The sequence below is a fragment of the Cherax quadricarinatus genome, chromosome 73 (assembly GCF_038502225.1).
Source record: "Cherax quadricarinatus isolate ZL_2023a chromosome 73, ASM3850222v1, whole genome shotgun sequence".
In the NCBI taxonomy this organism is placed as follows: Eukaryota; Metazoa; Arthropoda; class Malacostraca; order Decapoda; family Parastacidae; genus Cherax; species Cherax quadricarinatus.
The window spans coordinates 23210891-23228917 of NC_091364.1; the positions used below are offsets into that span (position 1 = coordinate 23210891).

Here is an 18027-nt window from a genome sequence, read left to right on the forward strand (position 1 = left end):
AACACCTTGTCTCCTGGATAGAAGGAGCGGAATTGTGCAATTCTGTCATACCTCTGTTTCATCTTATTTTGAGCTGCCTTTAAGTTAGCCTTGGCTAACTGACGTGCCACCTGAAACCTTGAAGACGGGTTGTAGTGTTGAGCTAATGTCTTCTCCCATCCATCCTTCTTTGAACACCCGAAAAGGACCTCATACATTGTGCCCAAAGACCAGCTCAAACGGACTATACCCGTAAATAAGTACTGATTTCCAGACTTCGACCTAGGTAGTGGACCTACACAATCTATAACTAAATCTGCAAAAGGTTCTCCATCAGCAGGTATAGGCTGGAGAGGTGCAGGTTTAATGGAATGTCCAGGTTTCCCAACTTGCTGACATTCTCGGCAACACTGGATATGATTCTTCACATCCTGCCTTAATTTTGGCCAATAAAATTCTTTTGTAATTCTATATAATGTTTTAGTAATTCCTAGGTGACCTCCTAATGAAGTATTATGAGCTATATTCAATATTTGAGGTCTAAACTTTGTTGGAACCACTAACCTGTCTGACAGTTGCCAGCCCTCTATCTCCTTACCAGTCTCAGTGCAGATCAAATAGTCTTTTTTAAGTTTATACTTGACTGGATGATCTGAAAAGGATTTACCCATGGTTGCCTGAAAAGCGAAATTCAAAGAAGGGTCCTTTCATTGTTCCTCCCGGAAGGACAGTCCCTCGGGCATGGAAACAAAGATATTTGATAATCCTGCAACCTTGGAATAGGAAGGCTTGACCTGGGTCTGTTCACTAAATTTACAAGGCCCTGGCCAGTTTTCCTTGTAAAACAAATTGGCTATTCCAAGATCAGAGTCGTCCAAGGATAGGTCAGCATTTTCACCAGACAACCCTTGGGATGTTGCCCGAGTTACGGCCAACACCGGAGAAGAATTAATCATTATGGGTTCAGGACATACACTAGCAGTGGTAATGTTATTACCCAGTAATAACATGGCATCTTTCATGGGGAATCCCTTGGATACACCCACAGTCAAGTATCCAGTGTAATATTTGCACTGTACATAAATGCTATGCAAGGGGACAGAAAATATTGCTCCTCTGAATGCTTCCAGCAAAACAGAGGATTGCAGGGAGGTGTTATTGTAAAGGGGAAGTACTCCCTCTCTTATAAGTGAGCAATATGCTCCAGTATCTCTAAAAGGTTCTGACATCAGTTGTTTTTGAGTCTTCCTGAAGGGAATTACAACTCTGACAGTAATAAGGGGCCATCCCTTTCTCTACTACTTTCAGGGACATGTTACTCAGGATATTATGGATTTTCCCAATAGGTTGGGGTTTGTGGGGGCAGTTGGGATGGATGTGTTCTACTTTATTACAGAGGAAGCATACGACAGGCTTGCCCTTAACTCCCTGCTGACTTTGTAACTGGTGTCGCTCTGGCTGGTGTCTCTCTGGATATTGTTGTCGAGTTGCACCATGTTAAGTGGTTTGTCTCTCACCAGGTGGACCATAAGTAGAGTAGCGTGGCTCACCAGGTTACTTAATTGGCTGACATAGACGTTCTCCCTCCGGCTGGCACTTCATCCTCCAAGGTTGACGATCTCTGCTCATGCCAGGCTATTGAAAAGAGAGATGGGACCGCTCGGACAAGGAGTGGTTAGTTTCAAGGGTATCAGCCAACCTGGCTGCCTCAATGCAGTGGTTGTCACGATCTTGCAGAAAGACTCTAACCTCTGGTCCCACAGACTCCAGCAGGTTGTTAACCAGAATAAGCTGCACGAGATCATCGAAGGTAGCAACACCGCTTACTTTATACCAGCTGGTAAAAGCTTTGGTCTGCTGTCGCACAAAATCAACCAGGGATTGACCAAGCTGTCGTCTGCCTAATTTAAATGACTTTCTGTACTTAGCTGGGATACATGTATATGCTCCCAAAACTGTGGTCTTTACTACTTTATAATCGGAAAAATCAGTGTCATTTAACACTGATGTAAATTTCTGTGCCTTGCCAAACAATGATGTGTGACCCAACGGCGCCCAATGCTGTTCCAGCCACCTCAAGGCTTGAGCCTGATTTTTCTAAAGTTTCGAAAAATTGTTCTGGTTCTGCCTCATTGAAATGGGGAACAAGCTGTACTGCTTTCTGTAAACTAAAGTCATTTACAACTTGGGAAAACTGTTTTCCTTCTTTTTTCCTATCAAACTCTTCCTCAGCAAGTGCCCTCTGTTCCCTAGTCTGCTCAAGATTGATTTTCACCAACTCAAGTGCCAATGCAGCTGATTCGCTTTCAGACAACCCTGTTGCACGAGACTGACGATTTTGCTCCGTTGATGTATCATTTCCTCCTGCGAGAACTTCGGGGTTTTATTCCTGGCTCCCATAGAGGGAGGAGTCAGATGTGCCATCTCCTCTTCCCAAAGTTTGTCGGTGATCAGTGAATGCAGTTGTGCAGCTGTGAGAGTGCGTTCGTAATCAATGCCAATGGAACTAGCAATTTGCCAACAATGCTGTAGGGACAATTTAGGCAAGTTAAATAAAGTATATGCCGACACCAGACGTCTGACTCATCTAAGTGGCATACCCCAATGTATAAGTTATTTACTATGCTCAGTACGATTGCAGAATACCCCAACGTAACACGTTATTTGCAGAACACGCTTAGCTATGCACAGTATGACTGCAGAATACTTGTACCTAAACGTAACATCATTTGCAGGATACACTTAGCTATGCACAGTACAATTGCAGAATACGCACATACGCTTGCAAGGTGGATACACAATAGCAAAGCTGACAGCAAAATCTTCACATAAGATTGACCGTAGCGAAGCGAGCACACTGAACAAGCTAGTAGGGAGCTGTTGAATGATCATACAATAGCAAGGCTGACCATAGCAAGGCAACTGACACGCAAAGTTTGTAAAGCGTTGGCAAAGCTAATGAAATGCCAGACAGCAAGCTACACAATGTTCCTGCTTCCAGCGTCACCCTAGGCTCAACCCGTGCTCTAAGTCCAGCTCCAGCTCCCGGACAGGCTACCCATATTACAACCCAGGAATCCCAAAGGCCTGTTACCCTGGGTGTAAAGGGAGCGAAATAAACACAGCAGAAAAAACTTTTGACTTGTATTATCCTTCACCAATTTAGAACAGAAGTATGTACACTATATACAACAAAAGGTATTAGTGCACTCCACGGTAAGCAAGGCAGAATAGGAGCCACTAGAGAGCAGACCGTGTTTCAACCAGCTCTAGAATGAGAATGACAAGGGCAGACAGGTGAGTGGGACCCACATCACCTCTGCGATTGCCAAAACCATCTTCTCATTGGCTGGAACCTGGGTACTGATTGAACGACAGGGCCCCATCATCAACCCTTAGTACCTGGTTTGCTGGTTGGGGGAGACAGCCTTTCAATGAGGGTGTGTACAAGCGCCGAATAAAGGTTACGCACTCTTTGTATGCCACAACACCCCTCCTTCAGAGTGCCGGCACTGTACTTCCTGTCTCCAGGAATCAAGACCAGCCTGCTAGTTTCCCTGAATTCCTTCATAAATGTTACCTTGCTCACACTGCAACAGCACATCAAGTCCTAAAACCATTTGTCTCCATTCACTCCTATCTAACATGCTCACGCATGCTTCCTTGAAGTCCAAGCCCCTCGCACACAAAACCTCCTTTACCCCCCTCCCTTCAACCTTTCCTAGGCCTTCCCTCCATTACAAATTTATTCACTCTCGAAGTCATTCTACTTTGTTCTATCCTCTCTACATGTCCAAACCATCTCAATAACCCCTCCTTAGCCTAGTTCTGTGTCTCCACAAACCCCTCAGTTAACTACTGATTAACATGGTAGTACTGAAGCATTCTGTAATGTGTCTCTGGTCTATTTTACCCTGCAATACTTTAGTACATGTAAGGCATCATAACTTGATTTAGACCCAATTTCAGAGCAATTATTCTAGGCGTCTCAGGGTCCTCTTTGGTGTAAGTCGGCAACTTTACCAATATGGAACTGCTCACATAACTGTTTAAATGTTAACTGTTATTCTTTTTGTTCTGTACACTGAGCTCTGCCAACACTTCTACCGGACTTCTCTCTTCCTTATCATCATCTTCTAACAGTTCATTTACATCATCATCTAACAGTTCGTTCGCTTCATCTAACACTGAGCTCAGCTCACTCATTATCTGAGTGAGCTGAGCTCATGATGTAGTACTATGGCAGTGGCCCTGGCTTCAAAGCCACAAAACTATGGCATGAACCCTCAAGGGGTTAATAACTCCACGATCCAGTGGTTATGCAGGAGGGCCCCTCATATAACACTTTCTTCTCAGTGTTCCACATTTTCACTGGCTTTCAACTGAGCCATTTTTCATTATGTTTGATGCATTCATGGCTTTTCCGCTATTTTTGCACAACAACTGTGTAAGGGAAGGGCAACTGGCACCATATTTTAAGGTAAGTAGTGTATGTACAGTGGTACCCAAGTTTTGTACAGCTCCCAACTGTGTAAGTGTTTTATTGTAAGTTCTTTTGTAAGTATTTTTGGGGGTCTGAAACGGACTAATCTAATTTACATTATTCCTTATGGGAACAAATTCGTTCGGTAAAAGCACTTGAACAGCCTTCTGGAACAAATTATGTACGAAACTCGGGGTACCACTGTACAGTGGTACATTGACTTATGAGTGCCCCAACTTATGAGTTTTCCGAGTTACGAACCATCACTCGGCCGATTTTTTGCTTTGAGTTGTGAGCCAAAATCCGAGTTATGAGCAAGCTTCAGATAAGCCACTACTAGTTGGCGCAGCAAATGCCACAACATCCGCTCAGCATTGTAAGTTTATTCAGGTATACACAAATACAGTTACATAGATTATCGTACATAGCAGCATGTGTGTAGAGAACCTAGGATAACCCAAAAAAGTCAGACTTATTTCCATTGGGGTCCTTTTGTTACCTTATCAATATTACATTAATATAAAAGATCATATGTGAATGGTGGAGGTGCAGGTAGTTTGGTGGGGGAAGCCAGGGGTGTGGGGTTATGGAAGGTGCAGGAGGGTACACTACACACAGGGCAAGCCCAGGGAGTGGGGTGAAGGCACTTCCCTACACAGGACTGTGCACTGTTGCTCACACTGTCCTGCTTACATTAAACACAATATCTATTTGTTTCCATGCACATCATGAAAGATGTGGTATGTGACTCCTTAAAACCAGTATGTTCCTATCATCTTCATCTACACACCCTTCCCCCATGGCGTGGGGGAAGAGGCAATGACTAGTCCCGACCTTGTTACTCTCAACACCACATTGCCTCCCACACCATATGCCCTTAATTATTCCATGCATCGACATGTATTCATTTTTAAGTTAGCTGGAAGCATGGTATCTGTGCTGCATGTAGATGTGCTTATGGAGGCTTTTTGAGTTTTGTATATACGTGGCTGGCACCCAGGCACAGTGGGTCCGGGGCAGTCTCCACTATCACCAGTCATCAACCTTCACAAACTGCGCAACACCTCCATCTCTTGTGTTGTGCTTGCATTTTGTGCAGTTATTTTGCCAAATTTCTTTTTTCTAACCATGGGTCCTAAGAAAGTAAGTGCAAAGGACAGTGCTGAGAAGAAGAGAAGGATGATGTCCACTGAATTAAAGCACGAAATCACAGAAAAACACGAGTGAGGTGTGCATGTAGTCGACTTGTGGTTCGACCCTCCACCTCCGCCAGCCTCTTCCGTTAGCCCAAGTCGTCTGATCTCCAAGGTAAATACACTTTATAAAACCAGTTTATTCCTTTACATTCTCTTTTATGCTTTTATATATTTATTATTTATAAATACATTTTTCTTACTTAAAAACCCATAACAAAAAAAAAAATAATTGGGATGTTTTTTTGGGGGGCTGGAATGGATTAATGGCATTTCAATTAATTTCAATGAGAAAAATTGATTTGATTTATGAGCAAATTAAGTTACAAGCTCAGTCACGGAATGGATTCAACTCGTAAGTCAAGGTACCATTGTACAGTGTATTTTAATTTTTTATCTCTTCTTTTATATTCCTAGCTGTATTGAGCATCTAATATACAGTGGACCCTCGCCTAACGCTATTAATCCGTTCCTGAGAGCTCAATGTTATGTGAAATTATCGTTAGGCGAATTAATTTTCCCCATAAGAAATAATGGAAATCAAATTAATCCGTGCAAGACACCCAAAAGTATGAAAAAATTTTTTTTTTACCACATGAAATATTAATTTTAATGCACACAAACTGAAGAAGACATGCACAGTTACATGACACTTACCTTTATTGAAGATCTGGTGATGATTGATGGGATGGGAGGAGGGGAGTGTGTGGATGGTCTTAAGTGTTTAGAAGGGAAATCCCCTTCCATTAGGACTTGAGGTGTCAAGTCCTTTCCCGGGGTTACTTCCCTTCTTCTTTTAACCCTTTCAGGGTCCGTCCCGTAGATCTACGGCTTTACGGTGAGTGTCCAAACCGTAGATCTACGCCATGAGCTCAGCTCACTCTGTAAACTGTGAGTGGTACATTTGGGCCTAGATATGAGAGAATACATCTATGTGGTATGTGTGCACCACATAAAACAGATCCTGCAGCACACTGTGTATAATGAGAGAAAAAAAACTGAAATCATGATTTTTCGATTAAAACAGCAACTTTGCAGTGTTTTTTCCTATGTTTTTTATAGTTGTATTTGCGATTTCTTGGTCTCATTTGATAGAATGGAAGACATATTACAGAAATAGAGATGATTTTGATTGGTTTTAGCACTGGAAATGGCTTGAAACTGAGCTCAAAGTAGCGGAAATGTTAAATTTTTGCCGATATTCAAGAGTAAACAAACGACCTCACACGTCTAATACACGTCAGCTGGTGGGTCTAATATACATTCACAAATATGGTGATGATATTTATACAATTATTACAGTATTGCATAAGAGTAAATCTTCTATTTTTTGGTGTGAATAAAAATTCATTATGTGAATCAAAAATCAAAATGGAATTTATTTGTAAAGCCTCAAAACATAACTAATGAACAGAGGAAATGTTAGTTTAGTGCCAGGAATGCCTACATTGTTTATTCTGGACCCTATTTTGAAATTGGAATATTTTGAACTTTGTGTTAAATTGGCCAAATTAACAATTTCCGATCACTTTATTTTGTAGTTGAAACAGTTGACTTGGCGATTTCTTGTGCTCAATCGATAGAATAGAAGTAATACTAGTGAAATAGCTAAGAATTTGGTTGATTGGAATAATGTAATTGGCCTAAAATGGGAGTCAAAGTCGGCAAAATCGCCGATTCGTAAATATCGCTGACACATCAAAATTCGCGAGAGCATAATTTCGTCAATTTTCCACCAAATTTCGTACTTTTTGTTTTATTACCTTCACAAAAAGATTCTCTATGATTTCATAAGAAAAAATAACAATTTTTTTTTTTTTGAAAATTCTTGGACACTGGTGCGTGACTCCAGAGTTGGGCCTTGGACCCTGAAAGGGTTAATGCCACTAGGATAGCTTGAGAGTCACTGGACTTCTGTTGCACAACATATCTGTCCATAGAGGCCTGTACCTCTCGTTCCTTTATGACTTTCCTAAAGTGTTTCACAACATTGTCAGTGTAATAGTCACCAGCACGGCTTGCAATAGCTGTGTGAGGGTGATTTTCATCCATGAAGGTTTGCACTTCAAGCCACTTTGCACATATTTCCTTAATCTTTGAAGTAGGCAACTTCTTCAATTTCTCTCTCCCCTCCTCCGAAGCAGTTTCCTCAGGTCTAGCCTCTTGCTGTTGAAGATGATCTAGCAGCTCATCAGTGGTTAGTTCTTCATTGTCCTCCTCTACCAACTCTTCCACATCCTCCCCACTAACCTCCAACCCCAAGGACTTCCCCAATGCCACAATTGATTCGTCAACTGGCATACGCTTCTCAGGGTTAGTCTCAAATCCTTCAAAATCCCTTTGGTCTACACATTCTGGCCACAGTTTCTTCAAAGCAGAGTTCAAGGTCCTCTGAGTCACTCCCTTCCAAGCCTTACCTATAAGGTTTACACAATTTAGGATATTAAAGTGATCTCTCCAAAACTCTCTTAGAGTCAATTGAGTTTCTGAGGTCACTACAAAGCACCTTTCAAACAGAGCTTTTGTGTACAGTTTTTTGAAGTTTGCAATAACCTGCTGGTCCATGGGCTGCAGGAGAGGAGTGGTATTAGGAGGCAAAAACTTGACCTTAATGAAGCTCATGTCCCCACAAAGTCGCTCTGCCAAGTCTGTAGGATGACCAGGGGCATTGTCTAACACCAGGAGGCACTTAAGGTCTAATTTCTTTTCAATTAGGTAATTTTTCACATTGGGGGCAAATGCATGGTGTAACTAATCTTAGAAAAAGTCCCTAGTGACCCATGCCTTACTGTTTGCCCTCCACAGCACACACAAATTAGCCTTGAGGATATTCTTTTGCCTGAACGCTCTGGGAGTTTCAGAGTGATACGCCAATAAAGGCTTCACTTTGCAATCACCAATAGCATTGGCACACATCAACAGAGTAAGCCTGTCTTTCATAGGCTTATGTTCTGGGAGTGCCTTTTCCTCCTGAGTAATGTAGGTCCTGCTTGGCATTTTCTTCCAAAACAGGCCTGTTTCGTCACAATTAAGCACTTGTTCAGGTTTCAGTCCTTCACTGTCTATGTACTCCTTGAATTCATGCACATATTTTTCAGCTGCTTTGTGGTCCAAACTGGCAGCCTCACCATGCCTTATCACACTATGTATGCCACTACGCTTCTTAAATCTCTCAAACCAACCTCTGCTGGCCTTAAATTCACTCACATCATCACTAGTTGCAGGCATTTTTCTAATTAAATCCTCATGCAACTTCCTAGCCTTATCACATATGATCGCTTGAGAGATGCTATCTCCTGCTATCTGTTTTTCGTTTATCCACACCAATAACAGTCTCTCAACATCTTCTATCACTTGCGATCTCTGTTTCGAAAACAAAGTTGCACCTTTGGCAAGAACAGCTTCCTTGATTAACGTTTTCTTGGCCACAATAGTAGCGATGGTTGATTGGGGTTTACTATGCAACCTGGCCAGCTCGGAGACACGTACTCCACTTTCATACTTAGCAATGATCTCTTTCTTCATATCCATAGTAATTCTCACCCTTATTCCTGTAGGGTTGGCACTAGAAGCTTTCTTGTGGCCCATGGTCACTTATTTTGCAGGTGAAATCACTAAAAATGCTGTGATAATACGAAATGTTCCGATTGTATGCTTGGATGTGACCGCGGAGGCTGGCTTGTTAACACTGCCACCCGCGGAACAAGTGAGGCTGGCTCAGGCCGCACATGGACGCGTCTCGGACGAATCGCGTTGAGCGAGTTTTTTAGCGCTAGGCGAGGCAAAATTTTTGCGTTAAAATGTATCGCTAGGCAGATTTAACGTTATGTGATGCCATCGTTAGGCGAGGGTCCACTGTATAACAGTGCAAACATATTATCAGGCATTTTAGACACATTCAGTAATGAAAACCCCACTCTTTTTCACCCTTTGGTGGTTTTCACATACCGCATTGGGTCGGGAACATAAGAGCCATTCAACCAGGGCTATCATGTACACCTACCATCCAACTTACGACCAAGCTTGGTTCCGACCAACAGGTCCTAAGTCAAAATGGACGCAAGTCGAACCTTTGAAAATTGCCGACATACTGGGTAGGGCATAATGTCAAACTTTTCCTATATAAACTACCTACATAGTACTGTAATGTAATGTACAATCATTATTTCATTTTTTTTACCATAATTTACTTCTATTGTTATATTTTAATTATTTATTTACTGTATATAATGTATACATGGTAGTGAACTGTATCGTAAATTTTACATCGCATACAGTATCACATGTTACTGTTATCTTTATGTATTGTCGACACAGTGGAATGGGAGAATACCACTGATAGTGTCATCCTGCCAGAATGAAGTATAACCTATACCCTAAGTAAAGAGAAACAACTCTGGAGCATGTGTAATACGTAGCTGGCTGGCTGGCTGGCCGGGTGGGTGATTGGCTGACTGAATGTGGCTCTCTCTCTCTCTGTATCTCTCTCTCTCTCTCTGTATTTTTCTATGTATCTCTCTCTCTCTCTGTATCTCTCTCTCTTTGTATCTCTCTCTCTCTTTGTATCTCTCTCTCTCTTTGTATCTCTCTCTCTCTCTCACAGGTACACGTAAGTAAAGTTATCATACGTAGTATAAATTACCTAGGATAACCCAAATAATCCAGACAGTGCTATACAGTGGATCTGTGCTCCAGTGCCTTAAATTAATAATAATATTAATAATTATTATTATTATTATTATTATTACAATAATACATGTGTGCTAATATTATTATTATTATTATTATTAAACTATAATATAACAATCGTGTCCACTCATTACTTACCTTAAAATATCTGTAGTCTTAATGTAGAGTGAGAGGTGAGTAAACAAGATTAAATGAATAAATGAATGAGTGTGTAGAAGGTTGTTGTTACCAGCCTGGACACGAATGGTTCCTGTTCACTCTGTCAAGTCGACCAGAAAAACATCTCATATTTGTTAATTTATATGTTTATATGTTATGTAGCATGTTTATTATATAATTTTGAAAAAAAAAAATCATAGATGGATTAAGCAAAATGTCTATACTATTAACGTTTTATACACATTTAATACGCCTCAGTGATTATTATTGTGTTATTATCATTATTAATATGGCATCTTCAAGACCAAGTACACTCTTAACCCGTAAACGGTCCAAGCAGATCTACGTTCACATGTGTAGTGCTACAAAAGTAGATCTACGTTTTTTTTACATATTTTCAAATATAACAAAAAAAAAAGTAGATCAAAGTTTTTTACACATTTTCAAATGTAAAAAAACAAAAAGAAGATCTACTTTTTTTACATTCTTTCAAATGTTGAGAAAACGTATATATACGTTTGGACCGTTTACGGGTTAATGAGTGGCTCTTGAGACAGACAGGCAGACAGAAAGACAGACATACACAGGTAGACAGACAGACACTCAGACACACATGTAGACAGAAAGACACACATAGGTAGACAGACACAGGTAGACAAAGACACACAGGTAGACATAAAGACAGACACACAGGTAGACAGACACAGGTAGACAAAGACACACAGGTAGACAGAAAGACAGACACATAGGTAGACAGACAGATAAACAGACACACAGAGATACACAGATATACAGGCAGACAGATACAGACAGGTTTATGTGCAACAGTGAAAACAAATAGAGAGTTCGAGAGTAAGAGCCTTTCTTGCCACAATCTCCAGTGCAAGATTCAGACTTCATTTTAGGGGCCATGGTGAAATTTACTGTCCAGTTAGTACAGTTAATACAGTATGATGCTGCTGATAGGGCAGGGTTACTCAAACTGATGCTGCCTGCATGATGCATTGCTGCTGCGAGTATTGTCAATTATTATTATTATTATAATCAAAAGAAGCGCTAAGCCACAAGGGCTATACAGCGCTGCAGGGTAGGGAAGGAAGCGAGGGTATTGGGCGGCAGAAGGAGGGAGAGATGATCAGTAGGTTACAGAAAACAGCGGGGCAGGGGATAGTGCAGGGTAGAGGGTAGCAAGAGATTGAGGTAGAAAGGGCTGAAGGTATCATCAGAGTTTGTGAAGTAAGTCAGTTGTTGTCAAAAAGTCAATGAGAGAGTCCGGATGAAAGGTGGGTCCATCAGCGAGAAGGGAAGGTAAAGAGAGAGCAGCGGAGTGAAGACGACGTTGGAGGTATATTCTGCGTGCTCGTTGATAAAGTGGGCAGTCTAATAGAATGTGGCTGACCGATAAGGGAACCTGACAATTCTCACAGAGAGGAGCAGGGCACCTCTCCATGAGATATCCATGAGTAAGACGAGTATGGCCAATGCGAAGACGGGAGAGAGTAGTCTCACAACCTCGACACTGGTGACAAGAAGACGGCCAGTAACCAATACTCGGTTTAATAGATTGAAGTTTGTTACTGAGCAGAGTAGACCAACGTTGTTGCCAATGGGTGTGAAGGTGGGTAGCTATTACAGCAAAATAGTCCAGAAATGGAACACCTCTATATGAAATTGGTAGGTCATGTACTGCTGACCGTGCAGCAGTGTCTGCCTGTTCATTGCCCTGTACGTCAACATGACCAGGGACCCAACAAAAAACAATATCTTTATGCTTGGTAGAGATACGGCATAGCCAAAGCTAGATACGGAGAACTAGGGGGTGAGGTGCATCAAATTTCCGTATAGCCTGTAGAGCACTAAAGGAGTCTGAGACAACCACAAATGATGACACAGGCATAGATGCTATATGGATAAGTGCTGCAAGAATGGCATACAATTCAGCAGTAAAAATGCTAGCCGAAGATAGCAAATGCTCTCGTACGACGCTGTCTGGAAACACTGCTGTGAATCCGACGCCGTCATAAGACTTAGAGCCATCTGTGTACACTGCGATGGCATGAGAATGAGAGTGGAAGTGGTCAAGAAAAAGAGAGCGGGAAGCCACCGTAGGCAGTTGGGCTTTCAAGCAAGGGAGTTAGAAAGAACAGACCCGAACAGCTGGAACTTCCCAGGGGGGTAGGGAAAAGTGAGATGCCACATGAACATATAGAGGTGGTAACTGAAGGGAAGACAAGAGCGAATGTAGGCAAAGAGAGAAGGGATGGAGCAAACAGTGGCGGCGAACAAATAATGTCTATTAATATCGGTGACCATTCTATAAATGGAAGGATTGTGGAGATCGTGAGAGCCTACATAGTAGCGAAGGCAATGGGCATCACGGCGATCAGACAAGGATGGAACATTCGCTCCTGCATAGAGGCAACAGGGGAAGAGCGAAAAGCACCAAGGCATAAACGTAATCCTTGGTGATGAATAGGGTTGAGGCTAGATAGAGTAGCAGGAGAGGCAGCTGAATAGATCTGGTCACCATAATCAAGTTTCGATAAAATGAGGGTGGAATGTAGGCGAAGGAGAGTTCGACGATCAGCTCCCCATGAAAGATGAGCAAGGGTTTTAAGAAGGTTCAGCCGGCTGTGACAAGTTGTCTTCAGAGATGTAATGTGAGGTTTCCAGGATAACCTACGGTCAAAGAGGAGGCCTAGAAACCTGACTGTATCACGTTCAGGGATACGGGTGCCATAGAGGTATAAAGGATGATCGGAGATGACAGAGTGTCTAGTGAAAGTAATTTGGCGAGTTTTGGTGCTGGAAAATTTAAACCCATGTGTGGTGGCCCAATTGGAAACACGGTCGACCGCATGCTGGAGAGAAACTGTAATGAGGTGACAGTCAGCGCCTGCACAGGCAATAGTGAAGTCATCAACATAGAGTGATGACCAAATATTGGATGGAAGACTAGAGGCCAAATCATTTATAGCAAGGAGAAAAAGTGTTGTGCTCAGAACACATCCCTGGGGGACACCTTCAGCTTGGATAGAGTCCGGGGAAAGCACATTATTAACCTGAACATGGAAATGTCTGTCAGTTAAAAAGTTCTTAAGGAAGGATGGTAGATTGCCTCGAAGGTCTAAGGAGTGGGCTTGGGCCAAAATATTATACCTCCAAGTTGTGTCATATGCCTTCTCAAGGTCAAAAAATATGGCAATAACTGAGTGGTTATTCGCAAAGGCATTACGAACATACGTATCCAAGCGTAGTAAGAGGTATATGGTAGAACGGCCCTTATGAAAGCCATATTGACGAGTGGAGAGACTGTTGTGTGTGTCTCAATACCACACTAAACGTCTATTTACCAGGCGTTCCATCACTTTGCAAACTGCACTGGTAAGAGCAATGGGACAATAGTGGGAGGCTTCATGTCCCGTAGTACCCGGTTTGCGGAAAGGGAGAACAATGGCAGATTTCCACAGTTGTGGAAGAACTCCTTGTGACCAAATAAGATTGAAAAGGCTTAATAGGACTGCAAAGGCTGACTGATGTAAATGTTGTAGCATACGAATATGAATGTCATCGGGCCCAGCTGCCGATGATCGGCAAGCTGAGAGTGTTGCCTCCAGTTCCTGAAGTGTTAAAGGCACAACTCACTGTTCTTCTCTGAGAGAAGAAAAGTCCAAGGGTGCTAACTCTCTGGCAGACTTTGAGGAAAGAAACGAGGGGCATAGATGGAGCCCCTGAGAAATACGGACCAGATGATTGCCAATTTTGTTGGCAACATCTAGTGGGTTTGCTATATCAACACCGGCAACCTGCAGAACAGGAGCCGGGTCAGGAGAATATTTACCACTCATTTTTTGTACTTTTTTCCAGACTGCACTCATAGAGGAAGCAGAGGTGATGGTGGAGACATAATCTCGCCAGCAAGTGCGTTTAGTGTCACGGATGACACGGCGAGCGATCGCACGCTTCTGCTTAAAATCAAGAAGTCTCTCCGTGGTTCTATTGTACCGGTACCTGCCCCACGAAGTGCGTTTTAAACGTACTGCACGAGCACAAGCAGGAGACCACCAAGGCACTCATTTCTGAGAATGCCTGCCCGAAGTTTGGGGTATAGAATGAGAAGCTGCGGTTAAAACGGAGGACGAGAAGAGGTGTAAAAGCTCATCAATGGAGGACGAAGAAGGAACCTCACTAAAAACAGTTGTGAGTAAAGGTTCCAATTTGCCTGATCAAATTGCCAGCGTAGGTTACCAAGAGGTGGTGAATATGAAGGGGAAGTAAGAATGATTGGGAAATGATCGCTGTCATGTAAATACAGGAGAACAGACCAGGTGAAGTCTAATGTGGCGGAGGAAGAGCAGACTGAGAGATCGATGCAAGAGAGAGTATGAGTCCGAGGATCAAAATGGGTGTGAGTACCTGTATTTAAAACATAGAAGGGGTGGGTAGCAAGAAAAGCCTCTAACTGAATGCCACGGGAATCACAGTGAGACCCCCTCCGGAGGGAATGATGGGCATTAAAATCGCCAAGTAACAGAAGTGGTGGCGGTAATGACGAAACAAGGCAATATCCGGGATAGATAATGCCCGAGAAGGAGAGAGATACAAAGAACAGAATGTATACCACCTATGCAAGTGGATACGGGCTGCTGTGTAATGCAGTGAAGTACGAACAAATAGCTGATGGTACGGAATATCAGTGCATAGAAGAAGGCCACTTTCATTAAAGGTCCCATCAGGAAAAGGATCTGAAGAATACAATAAATTATAGCCTGAGATGGGATAGATACGGCAGAGTGTAATTTTGGTTCCTGTAAGCAAACACCAACAGGGGAAAAGTGGGAGAGCAACATCTGAAGCTCACCCCAATTACCCCTGAGGCCGTGAATATTCCACTGTAAATAGGCCATGATTGGCAATGATAAAGATACCTGAAATCCGCAGGTAAGGGTACCTACAGACTAGAGGGGTTAGAAAAGTCCACATGCGGTGGCAAAGGAAAACGTTCAAGTAGCGAAGGAACGGTGCGTTGTGAAGAAAGGAGTTGCGCAGATGGAGAAGAGGAAAGAGAAGGAACAGAGGGTGGATCAGTGTCAATTGATGGTTTGGTCTCTGCAATATATTCAGAGATTGCTTCAAGTGTTTCGGAGTTCAGAGACGTCGTATGGGAGACAATATTGGAGATGGAAGGAGGAGGAGTTTGAGTAAAGATCGGAGCTGTAATGGACTGTACCAAGGTAGGGGGGGTGAAAGGGTGGAGGGAACTGGAGAAGTGTGGGAGGGGACAGAAGAGGCAGAAACCTGGGAGGTGGCAGAAGAGGAAGAAACTTGGGAGGGGACAGGGGAGGAAGGCACAGTACGAGGAGGATGAACCTCCGCACTTGTAACGGAGCCAGTGAAAGGGGAAGACCTAGGTACAGAGACCGGGAAGGTAAAATGTGGAGGTGGATGAAGGGAAGGAGGGGTTAAAGGAGATTTGTTGGACCTCTGAGAAGTAGAGGGATGATTGGGAGGAGGTGTCGTACGAGGTCTTGTCGATACCGGGGTTTGTGAGGGAGAACACGAAGAAGTGAGGACAGACCGAGGTGTTGAAGTAGGGACGTCTGCGCCCAGGACAGTAAAAGAATTAGATACAGGAGTGACTATGGGACTGGCAACTGCAGAGGAGGCTGAAGAAGATGAGACCCCAGAAGTGGGGGGACGTTTTGAAACACGAGAATAAGAAACACGGGGTAGTCTCCCTTGGAGGCGGAGATGAGAAACTGCCATGGCATAAGGGAGACCCTCTGCTTCTTTGAGGCAACGAATTTCCCGCTCATTTAAGTAGACCTGGCAACGGCGAGAGTATGAAAGGTGAGCCTCATGAAAATTAAGGCAAGAGGGAGGTCGATTGCAGGATGTATTAGAATGGTCATCGGCACCACAGACTGGGCATTCGGCTATAGATCTGCAATATTTTGCTGGGTGGCCAAATCGCCAGCAATTCCTACACTGTTGCGGTGTAGGGATCACCTTCTGAACTTGTAACCGATGTCCTGCTACATAAACAGAGGATGGGAGTTCATGGCTGTCAAAAGTTAAAAGTTAAAAGGGCAGGAAGAACATAAGTGTCTACCTTGAGAATTGGGAGATCTTGGAGTTCCAGCTGTTCGAGAATGTCATTGCCACATTGTCTGGAAATTCTGTTGGACTATGGTATGGGGCAGAATAACAGTACCACTACAAGAATTGAGGGAATGATGTTTTTCGGTAGTGATAGGAATAGTATCGATATGTGAAAGAAGAGAAAGATCATGAGTTTGGGTAGAATTCTGGACTGTGATGATCCGTGTACCACTCTTTAAGAGCATGAAAGGAAATATCTCTACTAACGTGGCATAGGAGCGCTTTGCCAATACTATGGTCAGAAAGATAGGCAGTAGAAGAAGTCAGTCTTAAAGTAAAGAATTTAGTCCATTGTATGGTCCGAAACTGATTGTGGAGAGGGAGTGCATGACGTGTTGGTCTTTTCCGAGTAGAATGGGAAGGTAACGAAGTAACATCATCAGGAGATTGTCGTTGGCATTTAGAGGTGGGACCAGAGTCAGTCAGACGTGGGACGGGCTGGCAATTCAAAAATCGTCGCACCATAGAGGGAGAGGCCGGAAGCATAGTCAAAGGAGAGCGGAGGTCAGACAAATTGAAGGAGTCAGTTGAAACCCCGGCACCTGAAGCGGGTGACGAAACAGCATCAGCAAGAGGTACAGGGGCCTTAGGAATGTCCGAAAAGTGGCCAAAAGACAAGGCGAGGTCAGAACAAGGTGCGGTAACAATAAGGGGCCTGGGGGTAGCGGGGTCATGGATCGGGTACTCCATGGTTAGGTTACTTCTTTCTTTTTGTTTTAAAGAAAATAAAAGAAAGAAGAAAATAAAAATAAAAAAAAGAATAAAAAAGGGGGGGGGGGGACCGGGGAGGGATAGTTCCTAGGAGGAATGAAAGGGCCAGAAATCTCCCTCCGCGCTCAAGAGGACCTCAGCACTGCAAATAGCGCAGATGCAGCATGGAACCCGTGCCATACCCTACCCTTCATGCCAGTAAACCAGCAATCCGGGATAGCAACCTCACATCTGCCAAGCTACCTCGATGGACAAAAGAGAGGGTAGCCGGATATTCACCACAAAGCATACCTCCTTCGGCCACCACCCCCGGAATCCGAAAGGTGGCTTCCAGAGATACACCCATCGCCCGAAAGACACCCAAAGCCACCCTCTGGGATACCGGAGAGGGATCGGGACATCCCCAGGCGATCCAGATTCCACGGCAAACTATGCCACCGCCAAGAACCTCAACGGAATGGGATGGACCCTGGTACCCTTTCCCCTACCTAGGAACTAGCACGCCTGTGGGAAAAATCCCAAAGGCCAAAAAAGGAAGGGCAAAAGGGAGGGGTGGGGAGGAGGAGGAGGAAAGGAAAAAGGGGAGGATGGGATAGGGAAGGGAGGATTGGGGGGTAATTAGGTTCGGTCTGAGGAAGGAGACCGACAGGT

At 43.5% G+C, this 18027-nt stretch overlaps 1 protein-coding gene across 1 annotated transcript in view; it reads right to left on the minus strand.

The window, feature by feature from the left end:
* LOC128701155 (uncharacterized) overlaps positions 1–18027 on the minus strand; it is a 182750-nt gene that overhangs the window by 119213 nt on the left and 45510 nt on the right. The window lies entirely within an intron of this gene.